The following is a 15384-nucleotide window of genomic DNA, read 5'->3' as shown; positions in this document are numbered from 1 at the left end:
TTAGCATGGTTATATTATAAATTTTCAGATCTTCGATAAATTAACATGGTTATATTTCTGATTATTCAGATACTTTACATGTTAGCTGATATTTAGATTTAAAATTACCGGCTATTTGATTTAATGATGGTTATGTTTATTGTTATACGTTTTGGAAAAATTCTTAATTGGCTAATTCTAACAAAACATTAATACTCTACATATGTGTTAAGCGGTACTGATGTCCAGAATCAACGAGACTCATGTTGAGATTCACCAATTATGAGACTGTGGCAGTTGAGAATCATGCAACTAGTAATCCAGGATGCCATCAGTAAACAAACAGACCACACTTCTGTCATCTTCTACGGCCAGTCTCCGTCGTAGTCTATGGAAGCCTATGTTCTTCTCTTCTTCCTCTTCATCCTCTCTCATCTTTTTATACCTTCTCTCTCCTCTTGTACTTCGTCCTCCTCTATAGCATCTTGGACTTTCATCCTCTCCATTGACTGAAATGAAGGCGAGCTGTAGCAAAGGTGAAGTGACGGCAAGCTGTAGCAAAGGTGAGGCGACAGCGTGACGGTGAGCTTGACCAGAGTCGAGGTAATTGTGTGACGGCAAGCTTGAGCAGAGGTAATGGTGTGATGGCGTGATGATGTGACGGTGAGATGGCGTGACGGCTATATCAGAGAAGAGAAGATGATAAATCTAAAGACAAGAAGAGATGAGAGATCAAGAGACATAGAAAGTTACAAAATTCTGAAGAAAGAGATAAGATAAGAGAGGTGAAATATACGACATAGTAGAAAGAGTTAAGATTGAACACAATCGATTGATCGAAGAAGAAAGAGAAAAGAGGAAAGAAGAAAAAGAACAATACAAGACCATCCGTATTTAAAAACAATATATCTATAGATAATTCATTCTCTCTCTCTCCTGACAAGTTTTATCACGCGTGCTTTGTGTAATGAGAAGAAGCATTAGGTTGATTTAGCTAGTATAGGGATAAATTTGCTATTTTGAAAAAACAGCTCAGCCAAAAAGTTGGTTTTACTTTCATGCAAATATTGATGTTATGTTTGTATATGCGTTGCAATTTCTCTTTAAACTTTACTTAACAGACTTTGACCATGTTAAATATTAGGTAGTTAAAAAGCCTACCTAAGTTATTTATTTTTGAACAACCTACTACCAAAGTTATAAAACACATAATGAATGGATTACTTGCTTTCTTTTGAAGTAGAAAATTACTTTTGGAAATAATTGTATTCAATTTTCAAATTAAAGTCAACGATTTGCATCACACATCACGAAATCAGGCAATAAATCATATGGTTTTTTAGAAAGTCAAGATATCCCATATATATTAATCTTGAAACATTATAACGGCTTCAATTGGTGACCATGAAAATGAATGAAATGAATATAAAAAGAGTTGACAAAATTTCATTTAAGGAGCTGGACTGAAAAGAAAAAAAATATTGAAGAACAAACGTTCTTTATCAAATTTAGAGGAGGAAAATACTCTTCATTAATTCATCAATATATGAGGAACATGGAAGAATATGGTGGGGTCCATATGTTCTTAATTTGACAAATAAATCAACTTAATTGATATCAATTTAGAGGAACAGCAAATTCAACATCCTTTTGTTTCCTAAAGTGTGGTCACCAATGGAAGTTAACATATTTTCGTAGCCACATGTTATCAGTAGGATGATTTTTAAAATCCTTAAAATAAAAAAGTTATTCCATATAAATCTATATTATAATTATTATTAAACTAACTATCAAATTGATTAGCAATGTACAAAATAATATTATTTATTTCCTTAAATAAAAGATACGAAATTATCTAATAAGATTAACATATATATGACAATTAATGATTATGAATAATACATATCTGATAACAATTTGTGTATCCTCTTTCTTTTTGTTTAATTTTATATTATTAAAAGAAATTAAACAGTCACATTAAGCATATAATAAAAATAATTTACATTTTCTTATATGTTATATTTTGAATTATTTAAAACGACTATAAATGACTAAAAATAGTAAAAGTCTTACATTAAAAGTTTGTGATCAATGGTTTAACTTTTTTTAGTCAAGTAAGATACAAATGATCATAAATCGTATGAATATTAAGTCTTATTAATAGATATCCATGTTATATATATATATATATATATATATATATATATATATATATAAATTAATATCCATAGTAGCGCAGTTTTGGTGGAGTCCGGGGGGAAATACAAAAGGCATGCACTGGAAATCATGGGACAAAGTATGCATACACAAAGATGAAGGAGGTCTGGGCTTTAAAGACCTTACTGATTTTAATACGGCAATGCTTGGAAAGCAATTATGGCGTCTGATAGAAAAGCCAAATACTTTATTTGCTCGAGTTTTTAAAGGATGGTACTATAGGAATACCTCACCCCTAGAACCGATCCATTCATATTCTCTGTCATATGGCTGGAGGAGTATTGTATCACCTAGATCTCTGGTTAGCAAATGACTAATCAAAAGGGTGGGAACATGTCATCTATATCTGTATGGAACGATCCATGGCTCCCAACCACTCGCCCGAGACCAGCAAACAAAATTCAACATAATTTCTTACTGAAACTTACAGTAGACTCTCTTATTAATCCAGATTTGAGATCTTGGAAGTCGCAGGTAATTCGGGTTCTAGTGGATTCCCATGACGTGAAAATTATCGAAAGTATACCACTGAGTAGGACTCAGATGGTGGACCGGGATGGATGGTATTTTACTAATAATAGAAAATACACAGTTAGATCAAGGTATCAGGTAGAAAGGGTCTACCAAGACAAGGACAAACCACAAGAGTTTTTTGGACCCACAGTGGATAACCTGAAAGCGTTTTGCTTGAAGGTACGGTGTCCCCCGAAGATAAAACATTTTCCATGGCAGCTGGTATCAGAGTGCATAGCTGTAAAGAAAAATCTTCAAACGAGAGAGATACAAAGGGACATATGTTGTGCCAGATGTGGAGACTCAGAAGAATCAATCAATCATGTATTTTTTGAATTTCTTCCAGCGCGTCAAGTGTGGATGCTCTCAAAGATACCATCAAATCTTGATTTTTTTTTTCAACCGGTTCACTTTACACAAACATGGATCATCTTTTTTGAAGAGTTACCCCGAAAATGGATGATCATCAATTTGCATGGATTTTATGGTACATCTGGAAAGGGAGAAAAGACAATTTTTTTAATAATTTGGATGTGGATCCCAGGGATACGCTCAAACTAGCAGAGACAGAATCAACACTTTGGGCTGAGGCACAAGACCTGAACGTACAGCGGGCATCACAACAAGTAGAGGTCTGGAACCTTCCAACAATTCCAGGAAGATGGGTGTTTCACAGATGGTTCGTGGAAAGACAAGGACCCTTGTTCAGGACAAGGTTGGTATAACACTTTAGAGGGTTTTAATGGATTAATGGGGGCAAGGAACACTAGAGCAAGTCTATCACCTCTCCATGCAGAGGTGGAAGCTTTAATATGGGCAATGGAGTGTATGAGGAATTTACGCCAGTTTCAGGTTACATTTGCAACATATTGTTCTCAGTTGATGAAGATGGTTTTGGAACCAGAAGAATTGCCAGCGTTTGCAAGTTATTTAGAAGATATCAAGATCTTAAAAAGAAGCTTTTTGAATTCAAAAATCATTCACGTACCTCGGACAGAAAATTCAAGGACGTATAGTCTAGCACGCAGTGTCAGGCAACAACCATCTTTCGTCGTTCACATGGATGCAGAGTTGCCATTTTGGTTTACAGAGTCTATATGAGTCTGTATATGTTGCTGACAAAAAAAATTAAATTACGTACTATATAAAAATATAAAAATATGTTAATTTCAAAATTTTCAGTGTACAATTATTGAGATCTTAATATTTTAATTTTGAAATTTGTATTAAAAAATATCACATTAAAAATTTTGTGATTAACAGTTTAAACTTTTGTTACAACAAATATACAATGTTAATAAAATCATATGAACAGGAAGTGTCAATAATAAATATTTATATTAAAATATACTATATATATATCTATGTCAATATCACTAAATTTTAATTATATACCATACAAAAGTAAATAAATTGATTGTTTTGAATTATTTACCAAAAACATGATTATAAATTAACAAAAAGAATTGGTTTTGATTTATGTGCTTACTCTAATGTATATACTTTTATGTATACAAATTATTTTTAAAATAAGTGGTTTCTTATATGTTATTTGATCTTGACAATCCCAGAAATATACTTCTTTAAATCAAAGTGATTTTTAATATTGGAAGCACTATATGTATATACATATATAGATAGATATATATTATTTTATTCAGATTAAATAATTTAGTTTTGATTTTTATTTCTCAAAAATTTTTAATGAATTAAGATTGCAGTTACCTTCTTTTGAGTTTGTTAGAAGAATGAGAGATTTGATCATTCGTCTAATATTTGTTTCTCCCTAATACCCTTTCTAGCTATTATAATTATAAGAATGAGAGATTTTAACTATTTATTATAAGTTTTTTGGTTTATCATTTAATAAATCAAATTGTTCTTAGTTATACATAGTTTACATATAATAGAATGGTAAAGTATTATATATATTTTTTATCGGTATATTCTTAAGTAACTAAACCTCAAAAGTGTAGGTTAATAAAATAAATAATTTGTTTTGTTATTCTAGAATTAGATAAATTTTAGACCGAACTGGAGATTATATACCAGACATACATTTATATTTGAGTCTCCACTTATATTTTATAACAGCTTGATATATTAGATTTGAATACTAACCTGTGAACAGAGTTTTCAGGTGATTTTTTTCAAAAGTTTGATCTTAGATATGTATCTGGAGTGGAACTAGTTTTTACATATAACCATCTTTTTAAATTGACACTTATGTAATTCATTGAATTCATAGAAGAAGTAAAAAAAAAGAAACAAAGCTCATATCAATGAAACATAAACGAGAACAACACACAATTTTATAGAGGTAGAAAATAAAAGCACTTATGGAGAGTCAATAGTAAACAAATTGAGAACATAAAACCTAATCATATTTTGTCATTTCACAATCAATGTTGTCTATCTGGTTTTGGTAATTTGTGTCAGCCGCAAAATTTAATTTCCTTTTGTGCATATGAAGTCTTACAAATAATTAAAATGAGCTGTAATACGTTAACTACTCAACAATGATGATACATTTAAGAGACAAACATTTGTATTTGTCATTTTATAATCGATAAAGATTGTACTGTTGCAAAATGTTAAAATCATTTAATGGACAAACATTAGTATAAAAACTTATTCCGCGCATGCGCGCGGATTATCATCTAGTATTTGGTATTATGAAAGCTTAAGTTTTCAGTGCAAAAACTTTGTTATTGTTTTATTGTACACCGCAAAATTTAAATTTGCAAATGACCATCCATATCATTTTCATTGCAGTATAGTTTTTAACATTTAGCATAACACTATCATGGTAAACTATAAAATATGTATAGAGAAGTATATAAATGTATAATGAAAAGTTTGTATGGATAACAATGAGAATTACTATTAAGTTTGTAGGGGAACTAATATAATCAGAAATGTCATGCATACTTGAAAAGTTTGCTTCTACACATATACATATAACAGACATATTATTGTAGGTTTGTAGCAAACATATTAGAGAAGCTAACAGTTACACTAACTATAGGTATATAGCATAGCAACTTGTGAAAATGAAAATGTTGATTATTGTGATTGATTGGTTCTCATTGACTTTTTAGGTTGTTAAGACCAATTGTCTCATAAGTCTTCTAGGTGACTACGTTTAGATTTTTCAAAAGAGAGAGAGAGACAATTTGTTACATAAAGTTATTTAAAGCAAGAGGAAACTGATGAGGGGTCCACATTTAAGTTATTTCTTTGTAAGAAAACGATAGTATTGTATAAAACTATAGCATGTGTTAATAATTAGTGATATCAATGGCATTTTCTAGAATATGTCTAGTAATTAAATGGTGGTTCTAAGGATGGGCTGAGGAGGATTGTGGTGATGCCACATCAGTCAAATGGTAAACTTGTGAATAAACTACCAAATCAAAATTATTATTTAAAAATGCTCCCATATTAATAAATAACGGATAATAATTCAAACAAATTCAAATTCGAATATTTCCTGTAGGCTACAAAATCTTCAACCAACTATCTTTATTACTTTTTCTCAAAATATTACTAATGTTACTCATCCTAATCAATTATGTAATTATTAAAGAACTCCATATATATATTTCATTCCAAAATGTAAAACAAGTAAGGTTTTTTGAAATTGTAAAATATATTAAATTTAAGAATGTATTTTTTTTTTGTCAGTAACAAATAAATTCATATAGACTATGTAAATCAAACTGGTAGCTTCGCGTCCATATAGACAAAGAATGTATGAAAATAAAAATTAGTACGTAAAATTGATATTATAAATATGTCAGAAATACCAAAATATATTAACAAATATCTTAACAAAAAAAATCATTAATATGTATAAGATCCTTTAACTTAACATATCAATAATATTTTTTGGAATTTTTCAGAACAAAATTATATTCTCAGAAATATATTGTCAAATATACTTTTTTATCATTAAAAATTATATCCAACTTTATAACATCAAAAATTATTTAAAAATAATAGAGGACGGACCTAAATAGAAAATTGTATTTTTTTTATTCTCATATATGCATATTTATATAGAACTTTAAATAAATCTAGGAAATGAATAATGTTAACAAATTATATATGTTAACATATGCTATATACAGGTTATATACGGATGATCGGCTTTATACGTTCTACTACATATCTGGATCGGATATGGAAACACTACTTGAAACTCAAACATTATAATAGAACAAATTTAAATTTATTGTTTTCTAGTAATAAGTTATACAATCATGCATCTATATTATTAAAAGAGAAGTACCCATTTGAAAATGCTCTTACTTCATTAATTAAACTTCCTATTTTTTTGTTTGTCTTTTTCAGTTACATTAATGAAATATCTTTAAATGAATTTAAATTACCTATTTTATTTCTTGTCTTTTTAGTTACATTAATGAAATATCCTTAAATAAATTTAAACTACCTATTTTATTGATTGTCTTTTTCAGTTACATTAATGAAATATCTTTAAATGAATTTGGATGTAATGTCGTTTAATCAACAAAAAAAACTCATAAGTTATCTTTACGTGCATAATTTTAATAATGGAGACTTTTCAAAACGTGCATCATTAAATGTTATCTAAAACTTGCAGCACTAATATATAACATACATCAATAAAACTAGATTTTAATCCACATAATCGTACGGGTATTATTTTTCAATTGATTAAATTTAAAAATTATTATTTATTCAAAAAATATTTAAGAATGGATATGTTTTTTAAAAAATTATATGGTATTTGCTCCTATTTGTAGTATAAATTTAAACAAATTTTTAGCATAATATAATTCATTTGTCGTTTGCTAAATTTATGGCTTTTATTTATAATTTTTATTATTTAATTATAATATTTTCATTTTATATTTGAAAGATGAATGAATATTTCTTTCTAACAATATTTTTTGTATATATATATTTTTTTTAATTCAATTTAAATTTTTATTATCATTGAATATAATTATTTTTGACATAATTTTAGTTTCCGTTTACATCAAAACTAATCATATTTTAGGATAATTATAATTTAAAATGTTAATTTTCAGATTTTTCAAAAAACGTCTAAAAATATTTTCAAAGGTTTTGTTATAATTGTTTTTAAAAAATATTGAGTTGCATTTCAAATAAAAAGGTAAAGATATTTAAAAATATTCTAATTAAAATATGTACAATTTAATATATTTTTTACGAAATGATTCAAATAAAAAAAATCACGCATGAAAGAAATCATGATTTCTGTTAACTGGACGGGTCATTGTTTATATGATATCGCACACGAAAGAAAAAATTATGTTTTTACAATTAACTCTATATACTTAATTTTTTATATGATATCGCACATTCGTCAAAAAATAGATAGTTTAAGATGCAAAAAAATATTTATTAGTGAACATAATATGATCAAATATTACAAATAGATCATTTAATAAATTAAATAATCAAAAAAAAAGAAAATTAATAACTGTGCTGACGCGCGGATCAGGTACTAGTATAACATTATAATAGAACAATTTTAAATTTATTGTTTTCTAGTAATAAGTTATACATTCATGCATATTTTATCAAAATGATTAACATAATTAAGTAGAAGAAAGTTCTCTTCACGGCACTCCATGTCACTTTCTCCCATCTTCAACGCACCATGTCAATATATATTTTGTAAGTGTTTCGATCTTTTAAGCATTTTTGTTTTGGAAATTTACCAAAATAGAACAAAAAAATACAACCTTTGTTTTTTTAGTATAAAATAATTTTTTGTCTCACTTTTGTCTTAATTTCTTTTTTCATTTATCAAACTTAATGAAATAAATATTTTTATCAATAAAAAATTATAAAAATAAAATCATTGATGAAATACTCATATACACACGTACTGGTAATATTTTGGGTTGTGAAACTTGTAAAATTAAATTTATAATTATGTTATACGGAAATAATATGTCATCTTCTAAAAAAATAGCATGGTGGAAATTGAATTCCAGGTTACACAAGTTATTTAACTTTAGCTAAAATCAATAATCTACTTTTAAATTGAAAATCTAAATACGAAAAATGTGAAGTCTACGCATATTAAAGATATCTACATTTTTTTCAGAATGCATCTTCTACTTTTATATTTAATTCTAAAGTTCAATGAATATGTAAAAACAACTCAAAATAGAATCTGATTACGGATTAGTCGTCCTACCCAATGTAGAAACTACTTTCTACGGATAAGTTTTTTTTTTGTCAACATATATTTCATTTCATAATGCCCAATGGGCTACGTACAGAGGAATTAAAGTCTACAACGCCCATCTATATATATAAAGTAGACTTTTTTTCTCTTCTTTTGACATGTGGAAGGGAGGTTTGATGACATGTGTCAACATTTTTTTTTTACACTTTAGGTCCTTCTTCTTTTAGATTACTGCAATTTAACCCAACATTTTCTTGAAGGAAGGGGAGACGAAACAAAATCAACAAACCATGGAACCGTATTCGAGCTATGAAAGAGAGCATAAATGTTAGATCACCAAAAATCAGATCTTGAAAACCAAGACGAGCATGGATTATTGACGGCAAACCAACGACGGGAAGACAACATCAAAGACGACTAAAATTTGTCCCAACCCAAAGGGATGCAGCTCCTAACATATGCCAAAATCTAAGGAAGAAGAGGAGCGCCAATATTGACTGGAACAACCTACAACGCGTCAGAAACAACCGCACAAATGAGAATTCATAAACCCGATTTACAAAAAATATCAGATAATCTCACAGGAGAAGAAGGCGAGGAAGAATAAGAGCACGAATGTTAGTCTTTTTGGAAATGGTGAGAAGTACCGCACACCAGAAAGATAAACGAAATACATAAATGGTGACGGCTCGCGGTCAAAATATGGAAAAAGGGCACAAAACATCTTAAAAGAATAATGTTCCAAAATATATATAAAAAATATAATTTCGAAGTCGAAAACGTTATCTTAGAATCAACAAATTCATAAAAGCAAGTTATTGAAATTCAATGTCATCAGAGACTCACTTCACCACTAACAATTAATATTATACACACAACAACACATTATTGAAAAAACAAACACATAATATATTAACCTATCACCTACTACTACATAAAACAACAAAAACACCAAATAATTCTCTTAACAAATAAAGAAAATCACATAATTAGTTTATCCTAAATATCATACTTAGCAACAATGAAATAATTTCGCACATACCCCCTAGTTTAAAATAATGTTCGGTAAGTAAATGACAAATCAATTGAAACTTGCATGTATCCATCTGTCTTCCACCGAAGAATGTCAGGGCCACGTGGCAGCAAACTTGAAGGGCTTCTAGCATCTTCCACCGACCTCTTGATTCTCCACCGCCGTCGGTGTATTCTCAACCGCTAATCCACTATCTTCACCACTTCAATCGCCACCATCCACAGACTTCAAACAGCCTCTGTAATTACCCTCTATTGCAAATCGCCTCGACAAATGATCTTGTTCTTCAGTTCACCATCTTCATTTAACCATAGAGATCTTGTAGAAACAGAGATGTAGACCATTTGTTGAGACATCTATTGAAGACCCCAACTCTTCTTAATCTTATCTCTCCTCCACCAAGAACAATCTCTCATCTTCACGATATACAATCAACGAAACACTACATGTGAAGCCTAATTTATTGGCCATAAATCAAGTAGATTTATAATCGTTTGATGTAATCGAGCTAAGATGACAAATCGAAGAACTAAGAAACATAGCCTATGGAATCTGGAAGAGGGACAGTTTGAATCAAACCAAATCGAAGCTAGAAGATAAACATGAAAAACATCTTCGATATTGCTTTGATCAGGCACAACAAAAAACGATAAAACAGAAATAAAAGAAATTGCCACTGCAAAGAGTAGATCCGCTAACCGGAATAAAAGATTCGCCAAGCGAAAGATATTTACAGACAGAAAAAACAAAGGAGGGGGGGTGATCAGCGGCACTGCCACCGATCACCAGAATAGCTTTCTTCTGATGAGAGTTCTAGTGAGAAACGAGAAGAAAAGAAAGAAGAGAGTTCTAGACCCAAGATTTTTCAGATAAGAATAACCATATTTTGAAAATATGGAAAGTTCAGTTAGAAAGTATTCAAAAATATATGGATATCTTTTTACTTTCCTAAAATATATGGAATTAAATTATATGAAAATATTTTTATTTTGTTTTTGATATTGAATTAAATTATATACAATTGGAATTATATAGTAACAAATTATAACTAAGGGCTTCGTGATATATATTATATATTACGATGTGATAAACTATTTTAGAAATTCTATTATTTTAAAAGCTGACCTATTATCCGCATAAATTTTTTTGTGTACAACTTCAAAAAGAACTAGTTATATGTTATATTAATTAATTTTAAACTTAAATATAGGATATGTAGCAAAAAAATCCAATACAGTGTATTACATTATTAATTTCATCATATATAAATTGTTTTTAAAATAAAAAAGTACAACAAAAATTAAAAACAAACCTGTTTTTTAATAATATTAATAAATTATTGAAATAAAAAACGCTATATTACTTACTAATAATTTCAAACAATATACATTAACTAAATTTTTTTTTCTATAACAAACAAATATGGGTGAATACTTTATACAACATCTATATATATAAGGAAGAGGTTTCTTCGCTCCTAAACTATCCACATAGGATGCCACGTCAGAAAGTCGAAGGTTGTCGTTGCGCCACGTGTCCCTGCATTCAAAACACATCACTTTGTTAAATGAATATATCTCTTCGCATTTTAATGTAACTGACACTTTAATGCACTATTTTGTCAGTTTCTTGTAACTAGAGTCTAATAATCAAAATATGCCAACAATTATTAGATTAATTTTTTTTTTTGGATTAGAACACATCTCGATGATTGTTGTGTCTCGTGCTTTCTTTCCTGCTGCTTTGTAAAGCGCCATGGCATTCATTGAGTCGTTTAAACCCAGTTGTTCTATGGTAAATAGGAGTTTTATGTACCTGAGTTTTCTTCCTCTGCTGGAGTGAATTTTCTTGATCATAGCTATGTGTTAATAATCTAAGGCTGATTTGTTAAATACGGTTTGTTGATAGTAGCTCGTCATACTGGAATATTGGTATTTTGTGCTGATGAACAACATTTTTTTTCTGAATTGTATGGTCAGATGATGGGTAAAGTAAACCAAGGCTAGCTGAATACCTCGGGGAATTGAAACAGAAGCAAGATACCAACGACAGATACATGGCTGCTCTAAAAGGAGAGACTCTTACCAGGAAGCCTTACCAAAGAATTCAACCTGCGCCAAAGCCAAATGACACGGTCACAACCAAACCTCAGTAATAATGATGACTTCTTAGAAGGAGCTATTGTAACGGATGCCTCTCACTCTCGAATCTTTCTTCGATGCAAAGATAGCCTGTTTCTTCTTCTTGAATCTGGCATGCTTTGTTGTTTTTGAACTGGTGCAAGATTCAGTCACTTCAAACATTTTTTTTGTGACAGTGAATAAAAATGTAAAACCCATGTTTTGTAAATTTCTGCATCATCATTGTTTGCAAGCTAACATCTATAGTACATAGGATATTTAAATGGTACAAGCTGATTCATGAACAATGCAGAGACACTTGGTAAACCAAGCTGGAGACTCTAAGATGGAGAAAGACAGTATGTGCAAGTGTTTTGTTATTTGCAAAGGCACTGATCACGTGTAAAGCCTTAGCCAGCTTGTGATCAGTACTCTGCAGATGGGACAGTTTGATATCCTGGATCCGCAATCTCTACAAGTCTGCAGAAAAAGAAAAAAAATGCAAAGGTAAGTAAACTGTTCTTGTCATGAATGGGTTTGAGTAATAGGAAAACAATTAAGACTTCTTAGGTGACACTTACCATGTGACCACAGCCAAAGGCCACGTCTTACCGGTTAGTCAGACAAATTGGGCAATTCTGTTTCAACGAAAAACAATATCAGATGAGATTTGATTGCGACAAGGCAGTAAAAGAGTGAAAGAGTAAGCAAGTTTTAGGACCTGAGTATGTTCGTCTGGTGCAGGTGATGGTAGTTCAGTACGTATAGTAGGTGTGTAAGGAGTAGGTGGTGGCCTCAGGTTTATTTTCTTAGCTACGCCCGTTGTTTTCCTTTACAGATAAGATAAGAACAGCATAAGTAGTTTAAGACAGAAAAAACGGAAAGACAGTATTTATGTTCTGTCTCTTGGAGGATAATATCAAAAAGACAGTTAAGGGAGTACCCGAGAAAGCTGAGTTCAGTTGCTGCTTGATACTGAAAGGGAATCTCCATTAGAGCAGCAAGAGCAAATGCAACTTCTTTGGCTGACTCTGATGATCTCTCTTCATGATCTCTGTGAAATTCAAAAACTTTGCAGAGAGCAGGTCAAGATCAAAGAAAAGGGGATGGGTACAGATGGAACTGAAAACAGGGAATGAGATGATACCTGAAAGTTGTCAAATTCACGCTTAGGGATCTTGTCGTCGAACTTCCTCATGTCTTCCCATCGCCCGTCTGCAACACCGATTAAAACAATCGACAAAGCATATGAGCTGCAAGGTGAAATGAACTCAATGAACTCTGGGATAATCAGCTTCTGAAAACAGAGTACAACAGAGATGAAGAAGAAGCTATTGCATGTTGTTTCACTTGGCGTTAACATAGATCTCTTGTTGACTGAGTTCTCCCTCGGCCTTATCAACACCTCTCGTTACCTTCACATACAGAACGTAGCCTCTTGTTTGCTGTCATCTCTTCATAAGGCACATAATCTATACTCCTGGGCCAAGAGAGAGGCGTAACATATATGCTTTAGGTGCTGGTATAAGGCAATGTAGCTTCTCACTCTCACTAGGTTCCTGATTTTACAATCAGAAGAACTCGACTGGAATTGGTCTAAATAAACAAAAGAGACTCAGATCAGCTCAAAAGTACTCAGAACAGCAGATCAAGAGGACAAAGTGTGACGCTTTGGATTTCAATTAGCAATCGAGACATAAGAACAGATCCACACAAGACAATAAGATCAGATACGTACATGTGCTCACTAAGAAGAAAAAGATCAATCGTTTATGACATAATTTAACAAAGGATCCGTAAAACATATGGAGACCGGAAGTAGAAGTAGATTTATCGGAATGAACAAATAATAACGTACAGAGATAAAAGGAATTTGGGAGATCCACTTCTGAATGCTAAGGGTGGCGAAGATTACTGATGATCGATGATTGATGGAGATTGAATTAATAAGGCTTTAACACCACACGAAAAACACATAACTCCGACCGTTTCAGATTCAGTGATGAAGTTCAGAGGTCGCGGCTGGACGGAGAAGAGAGACGAACACTGGAACTTTGATGTTTTCGCGGCACAAATGAATAACCATTAATGAAACGGTGAGTTTTCAACAGTGGACACGTGTCGATACCAAAAACTTCGATTTATCTAGCTGGAATTCTATGTGGCTCTCTAAAGAGAGAGCAAACTCTATTTTATATAAATAGATAGATAGATAGATAGATTACTAAATTTCTTTCTTTATTTTTAATAATTATAATATATGATTTCACATTTTTATTCATCAAGAACTAAATTTAATTTTAAAATAATGATTTTTTGAAAAACACATGTTAAAGTAGACTGAAAAATACGTCTATAGTGAAATAGACTTTATTGTACGTCTACTATACCCTAAACAACATATCTAAAACCCTAAATGTTTGCTCGATAATAAAAAAGTCTGAATTATTGTATCAAATATCGAAATACACAAAATATAAACTACTCAACATTAATATGCAAATTTAAGTCAATAAAACAAAAAATCTCAATTTAAAATCTAACCCTTAAAGACATAACATATTAGAACTTTTTGTTGCTAAACCATAAATATTTTCTAACACATGGTTACCAAATCTTTTTTCTTTTTTTTTTTGTCATCAACAATACAAACTCATACTGACTCTGTAAACCAAACCGGGTGATCTGCATCCATGTGAACAACAAAAGACGGTTGCTTTCTAGCACTACGTGCTAGACTATCCGCCTTTGAATTTTACGTCCGTGGTACATAGATAATCTCTGATTGGGTGAAGCTCTCTTTCAGGATCTTGATATCTTCTAAATAATTTGCAAAAGCTGGTCATTCTTCTGGTTTCGAGACTATCTTCACCAATTGAGAACAATCCGTTGCAAACGTAACCTGAAATTGACGTAAATTCCTCATACATTCCTTTGCCCAGAGCAGCGCTTCCCTCTCCACATGAAGAGGCGAGAGACTAGCCCTAACATTTCTCTCCCCCAACAATCCATCAAAACCTTCCAAAGTACTGAGCCAACCTTCTCCTGAAAAACTAACCCCCTCTTTCCACGAGCCATCTGTAAAACACCATCTCCCTAGGATCGACGGCAATATCGTATCTATTATTTATGGTGTCGTCCTCTGTCCATTCACTACTTGTGCCTCAGCCCACAGTGTTGATTCTGTTTCAGTCAATTTAAGTGTATCCATAGGGTCTATATCCAAAATACTGAAAACTTTATTATTCCTACCTTTCCAAATGTACCATTGTATCCATGCAAACTGATGATCTTCCATCTGCGGGAAAACT

General features: G+C 31.1%; 1 long non-coding RNA gene across 3 annotated transcripts; it reads right to left on the bottom strand.

Moving 5' to 3' along the window:
• Positions 1-12243: 12243 nt before the first annotated feature.
• On the bottom strand, positions 12244-14166 carry LOC106350829. 3 transcript variants are annotated; one of them, XR_001271163.3, is made up of 7 exons: positions 13932-14166; positions 13389-13669; positions 13221-13288; positions 13017-13143; positions 12795-12903; positions 12655-12711; positions 12275-12553 (listed from the first exon to the last, which is right to left on the bottom strand). It is a non-coding gene; the product is annotated as an uncharacterized LOC106350829 (long non-coding RNA). The 3 variants fall into 3 exon arrangements; XR_007325253.1 differs by having other exon boundaries at positions 12244-12553; positions 13221-13669; positions 13989-14165; XR_007325252.1 differs by having other exon boundaries at positions 13221-13669.
• Positions 14167-15384: the final 1218 nt, after the last annotated feature.

Source organism: Brassica napus, chromosome C6, assembly GCF_020379485.1.
Source record: "Brassica napus cultivar Da-Ae chromosome C6, Da-Ae, whole genome shotgun sequence".
Taxonomy (NCBI): domain Eukaryota; kingdom Viridiplantae; phylum Streptophyta; class Magnoliopsida; order Brassicales; family Brassicaceae; genus Brassica; species Brassica napus.
The sequence above is the reverse complement of the archived record's forward strand: the minus strand, read 5'-3'. Positions and strand labels throughout refer to the sequence as shown.